Below are 6,687 nucleotides of genomic sequence, written 5' to 3'. Positions count from 1 at the left end.
GAGAGCGATTTGTGCCGGAGCATATCCGACACAAGATGAGATCCGACTTTGAATCTTTCACTATGTCCGAGGAGATGACAGTCACGATTACTATCATCGATTTGTGGAGCTATCTCGTTATGTGGAAGATTTGCGGCTCGGACGAAAAGGTTTGGCCCTCCGATTTGAGAGGGGCTTGTCTGCTAAGATCGTGAGTCGTATGTCGGCCGGGGTTGCTACTGACCTCAAGGAAGTGTATCTGAGAGCGGGTCAAGCCGAGAGAATGGTGGATCTCTCAAGGAGATTGAGGAGAGGATCGCTACCGAAAAGAGAAAGGGCGATAGTGGGAACAACAATCGGCCCAACCAAAGAAGAAAGGGAATTTCAATCATGCCAAAGCTTTCTCTAGTGGAGCTGGTTTCTCGGGAGGTTCTCGTGGTTGGGGAAAGAACGGAGGTCGGGCCGTGAGTGACAACACCAACCTTACGTGTTTCAACCGTGGTGGTATAGGTCACAAAGGCGGGAATGCACGAGCTACAAGCCCGCAATGGTTCGAGCTCGATCGGAAATTTCTCTCGGGGCCGACTCGGAGTTTTGCTAGTAGCCGACCGGGAGGTGCATGGGGCAACAGAGGTGGACAGGGGTAACCGGGCGGTTACAACCGCGGTAGTGGTGGATCTTATCGCGCCAGAATAACAATGTGTCACCCAGGATTCGGCTATAGCTAAGCCAAGTACCTCCAATGCTTCAGTTCAGGGTGGAGGACAGAAGAATAGTGGGAAGCTCTTCATGATGGATAAGCAGGAAGCACAGGATGATGCTCATGTAGTTACCGGTACCTTCCTTGTTAATAATGTACCGTCTTTTGTTTTGTTTGATTCCTGGCTCGCATTCCTTTGTGTCTAAGAGTCATGCAGTGTCTATGGGCTTGGGCAAGTTTGAGGTTGTAAAAGATGATGTGTTCATACCTTCAGGGGAGTCTGTGTCGTGTCTCAAGTTATATAAGGGTATACCTATGGTGATTGGAGGGGTAGATTTACCAGTAAACCTGTTAGAGTTTCCTAAGGATGGGTTTGAGGTGATTGTCGGGATGGACTGGCTGGGTAGGTATGATGCCAGGATAGATTGTAGACAGAAGAGAGTGTCTTTAAAGAGTCCCAAGGGTGTTAAAGTGTCCTATAGAGGGTTTGTGGTAAAGCCTAAGTGTAGGTTTATAGCGATTATGACTTTAAAGTCATGTTTAAGGAAGAAGTGTCCCTTAATCCTCTGTCATATGAGAGATCATCGAGTAGAGCCGCCGACAACTTCTGAGATTTCCGTGGTGAACGAATTTGAAGATGTATTTCCTGAGGAGATACCGAGTTTGCCTCCCAAGAGGGATGTCGATTTCAGCGTGGAGCTTAAGCCGGGAACAGGTCCTATATCTAAAGCACCTTATCGTATGGCACCTAAAGAGTTGGCTGAGTTGAAGAAGCAGTTACATGAGTTGTTAGACAAGGGTTATATCAGGCCTAGCGTGTCACCGTGGGGAGCTCCAGTTCTTTTCGTAAAGAAGAAAGATGGGAGTATGAGGTTGTGCATTGACTACAGAGAGCTCAACCGGGTTACAGTGAAGAACAAGTACCCGTTGCCTAGGATTGATGATCTGTTCGATCAGCTTAGTGGAGCTGGTGTGTTCTCTAAGATTGATCTCGAGGTCGGTATCATCACCGAGGATAGCAGACGAAGATATTCCTAAAACAAGCGTTCGATCTCGCTATGGTCACTACGAGTATGTAGTGATGCCTTTTGGGTTGACCAATGCGCCAGCAGCTTTTATGGATTTGATGAACCGGATCTTCACACCGTTTTTGGATAAGTTTGTGGTTGTTTTCATCGATGATATCCTGGTTTATTCCAAGACTAAAGAAGAGCACGAAGAGCACTTGAGGATAGTTTTGCAGACCTTGAGAGCAAATCAGCTCTATGCCAAGTTATCCAAGTGTGAGTTCTGGTTAGAGGAAGTGGCTTTTCTAGGCCACGTCATATCCAAGAAGGGGGTATCTGTGGATCCTAGTAAGATTGAGGCCGTTACCAAGTGGGAATCGCCGAAGAATGTTGCGGAGATTCGGAGTTTCTTAGGTCTTGCCGGCTACTATCGGAGATTTGTGAAGGATTTCTCTACCATAGCACGGCCTATGACATCCTTGATGAGGAAGGAAGTCGATTTGTTTGGGATGAGAGTTGTGAAAGGCGTTTGGACCCTAAAAGAACGCTTGACCACAGCTCCTATCCTAGCCTTGCCAGAGGGTTGTGAGAACTTTGAGGTGTATACCGACGCTTCAAAGAACGGTCTTGGTTGTGTTTTGATGCAGGGAGGGAGAGTAATAGCTTATGCTTCGAGGCAGTTGAAGCAATATGAGGAAAACTACCCTACTCATGATTTGGAGTCAGGTGCGATTGTGTTCGCACTTAAGATTTGGAGACACTACCTTTACGGCGCAACTTTTAAGGTGTTCTCTGATCATAAGAGTCTAAAGTATATCTACACTCAGAAGGAGCTTAACATGCGACAGAGGCGGTGGATGGAGCTGATTGGAGATTATGATATGGAGATCATCTATCACGAGGGTAAAGCTAATGTTGTCGCAGATGCTTTGAGTAGGAAGAGCGTTCATTCGCTATGCACAGCTATGTCCTTGCTGAAGTTGAGAGATGAGATGTCTAGTTTGGGAATCTTTATGATTCGAGAGGGGAATACCATCGGGGATTTGACGATCGAGCCAGAGTTGTATGAAAACATCAAAGGTAAGCAAGAGCTCGATCCTAAAATCCAGGAGTGGAAGTCAACGGTAGAGAGCGGAGCAGCATCTAGGTTCTCTATACATCCAGATGGGAGTGTTCGTTTTGATGGGAGATGGTGTGTTCCTGACGATGCAGAGTTAAGGAGAATGATCTTGTCTGAGGCTCATTGCACTCCTTATTCGGTTCACCCGGGTGGTGACAAGCTTTACAGAGACCTTAAGAAGACTTTTTGGTGGCCGAACATGAAGAGGGAGGTAGCTGAGTTTGTGGCTAGATGTTTGACTTGCCAAAGGGTTAAAGGTGAACAAAGGAGACCTCAAGGCAAGATTCAGTCCCTGACAGTGCCCGAGTGGAAATGGGAGTCGATCTCTATGGACTTCATTGTGGGGTTACCTAGGTCACAACAAGGTAACAACATGATTTGGGTGATTGTCGATCGGCTAACCAAGTCAGCCCATTTTGTTCCAATGAAAGATACTTGGTCTAAGATGCAAAATTGGCTTTGGGCTACAGAAAACATGTGGTTCGGTTACATGGAATCCCGAAAGATATTGTTTCCGATCGTGATGCGAGGTTCATATCAAAGTTTTGGCAAGAACTGCAAGAGTTGATGGGCACAACGCTGAAGATGAGTACACTTTTCATCCGCAACCGATGGTCAAACAGAACGGACCATCAAGACCTTAGAAGACATGCTAAGGGCATGTGTTATGGACTTTGGAGGCGATTGGGAAGACAGACTTGATTTGATCGAGTTTTCATACAATAATAGTTATCATACAAGCATTGGGATGGCACCTTTTGAAGCTTTGTATGGCCGGAAATGTCGAGTCCAGTTTGTTGGGATGATAGTTACGAGGCGGTGGTTTTAGGACCACAGCTGGTTCAAGATATGGTTGAGCAAATCCAGCTGATTCGCCAAAAGATGAGAGCAGCTCAAGATCGTCAAAAGAGCTATGCCGACTTGCACCGCAGAGACATCGAGTTCGCGGTAGGTGACAAAGTGCTTTTGAAAGTGTCACCTATGCGAGGTGTTATGAGGTTTGGGAAGAAGGGTAAGTTAAGCCAAAAGTTTATAGGCCCGTATGAAATTCTGGACCGTGTTGGCGAGGTAGCCTACAGTTAGCTCTACCACCGACTTTGGATAGAGTGCACAATGTTTTTCATGTGTCTCAACTCCGGAAATATGTGAGTGATCCGTCGCACATTCTCGAGATGGAGAACATCGAACTTGATGAATCCTTATCCTATGCCGAGATTCCTAAGGAGATTCTTGATCGCAAGGTTCGTAAGACCCGGAATGGTGAGACGGTCTTACTCAAAGTCCTTTGGTCTAATCATAATGTGGAGGAAGCAACATGGGAACCCGAGGAAGCTATGCGAGACCGCTTTCCTAGCCTTTTTGATCAGGTATGTTTGGTTACGGGGACGTAACCGTTGTCTTTTTAGGGGGATAGGAGATGGTCGCGATAGTGTTTTGTGTTTTCTTTGCTTTAGTTGTTTCGTGTCGGGAGATGTGTTTGGGGTAATTTGTAGTGATGCTTGTGTAGTTCCTTGGAATTGTCTCATGTGTTTGTTAGAGTCTTGTGTCGTGGTGTTGTAATTGTGTATAGTGGAGTGTGAACTTCGGGACGAAGTTCTTTTTAGGGGGAAAGATTGTAACACTACGGATTTCCTTTGGAGCCTACTCGACCGAGTAGAGCCTACTCGGCCGAGTAGTGCTCTTTGTGTGAGTTATTTCGGTTCTGCCGAGGAACACTCGGCCGAGTGTAGTGAACACTCGACCGAGTGTAGGCCACTCGGCCGAGTGTCGTCACACTCGACCGAGTGTCCGGTTTGGCGAGGTTATATTTCGACGGTTTGATTAGGGGATGATTAGGTTATTTTATATTTTCCGCGTCAGTTTTCTAATATCAGTTTTCAAGCGTTATCACTTCTACGTTACCCTAATCACATCCAAATCATTCCCTAATCCTTCCCTTGAGCATTTCGTAGCATCTTTGTGTGGATTCTAGCGGTGATTATTCCGTATAAACTCTTGTTGACCGTTGGTAAGTTTTATCTTTGTAATTATTGTATATTTTGGGTTCTTGTACATTTGTATGGGAAGGGAATGTTGGGAATTGTTCAAAGTGTAATTGTGTTGTATGATCTTTGTATAGGAGAAGACTTCGTAGAGGAGCCTTTTTGATTGTCCGTATTGCTTACTGCTGTGATTGCTAAGGTAGGGTTTCCCTACTCAGTTGCTGTGCTTTACATGACATGTTATTGTATTTATCGTTGTTTATTGATCATCGTAATATGGAGATTGTTGCGACATTGTTGGTGTGAGGGGATTGAGATGGCAGTGATGTCATGTGATTGTGTTGTGGTGGAGTCACTTGCGGGAGTGGCTTCACACCCTAGTTCGCCCTCCGTGGAACCCGCCACGGGAGGGGATGTGCACATTAAGGGACAGGGATTATTGTCGCTCGTTGAGGAGCTGGACTAGGTGGGATCGGCTGCGGTCACCCACTGGCGGCGAGGATTACCTGTTGCGATGGGTAATCTGGCAGGGCTACACACTTTAGTGTGTAGTCAGTTACTTTGTGAGACAGGGTGATTGGGAGTTGACGATGATCGGACGTGTATTGCATTTGTTTGTCTTGTTGTTGCATAATACTGACCCCGTTGTTGTTTGTGTAATCTGCGGTGATCCATTCGGGGATGGTGAGCAGGCTTGACAGGTTTTGCTAGTGAGAGCTTGGGGATTTCATTGGGAGAATTGCCACCACGAGTCATAGCATCACCGTCTAAGTCTTAGCGAGTTTCCTTTTATTATTAAGACTTTGAAGTTGTATTCGTTAGACAATATTTGGATTTGGATATTATACACTTTACATTCTACATTACTTTAATAAATGTGCTCAGTTCAGACGCTTTTGATATGTACTAACCTCGGGCAACCGAGATGGTAACAGTCTTTCATACTTGGGTGGTCCTGGTAAGGTACCTTGGTATGAGGGGGTGTTACAGATAAGGGGTATATTAGACCTAGTGTATCACCGTTGGGAGCACCAGTCTTGTTTGTGAAAAAGAAATATGGGAGTTTGAGGTTGTGTATCGACTACAGAGAGCTGAACAGGGTTACCGTGAAGAACAAGTATCCTTTTCCAAGGATAGATTATTTGTTTGATCAGTTTAAACGGGGCGGCAGTCTTTTCTAAGATCGATTTGAGGTCGTGTTATCATCAGGTAAAGATTCGGGATGAGGACATACCAAAGACAGCTTTTACATCGAGGTATGGTCACTATGAGTATGTGGTGATGCCATTTGGGTTATCTAATGCACCTTCAGTGTTTATGGATTTGATGAACCGGGTCTTCGGTCAATTTTTGGATTGGTTTGTTGTCGTCTTTATCGATGATATCTTAGTCTACTCTAAGACTAAGGAGGAGCATGAGGAGCATCTGAGGTTAATGTTGCAGACTTTGCGTGACAATCAGCTATATGCAAAGCAGTCTAAGTGTGAGTTTTGGCTCGAGGAGGTTGCCTTTCTGGGGCATGTGATTTCAAAGAGGGGTGTAGCTGTGGATCCGGCAAAGATAGAGGCAGTTACTCTGTGGGAAGAACTGAAGAATATGGCAGAGATCGGGAGTTTCTTGGGTTTGGCAGGGTACTATCGTCGGTTTGTGAAAGACTTTTCCAAGATAGCCAAACCTATGACAGCGTTGATGAGGAAAGAGAACAGGTTTCGTTGGGATGAAAATTGTGAGACGACATTCCAAACTTTAAAGGAGCGTTTGACCACAGCTCCAGTCTTATCATTACTTGAAGGGTGTGAGAACTTTGAGGTATATACGAATGCCTCAAAGAATGGTTTGGGATGTGTTTTGTTGCAGAACGGGAAGGTAATTGCTTATGCTTCTAGGCAATTGAAGCCT

General features: G+C 45.5%; 1 long non-coding RNA gene across 1 annotated transcript; it reads left to right on the top strand.

The window, feature by feature from the left end:
• Window positions 1-716: 716 nt before the first annotated feature.
• On the top strand, window positions 717-5,545 carry LOC141621328 (uncharacterized). Its single transcript, XR_012532231.1, has 3 exons — window positions 717-804; window positions 4,926-4,987; window positions 5,481-5,545. It is a non-coding gene; the product is annotated as an uncharacterized LOC141621328 (long non-coding RNA).
• The last annotated feature ends 1,142 nt before the right edge of the window (window positions 5,546-6,687 follow it).

Source organism: Silene latifolia, chromosome X (assembly GCF_048544455.1).
Source record: "Silene latifolia isolate original U9 population chromosome X, ASM4854445v1, whole genome shotgun sequence".
Classification (NCBI taxonomy): domain Eukaryota; kingdom Viridiplantae; phylum Streptophyta; class Magnoliopsida; order Caryophyllales; family Caryophyllaceae; genus Silene; species Silene latifolia.
Note: the sequence above shows the minus strand (reverse complement) of the source record. Positions and strands in the feature narration are given on the sequence as shown.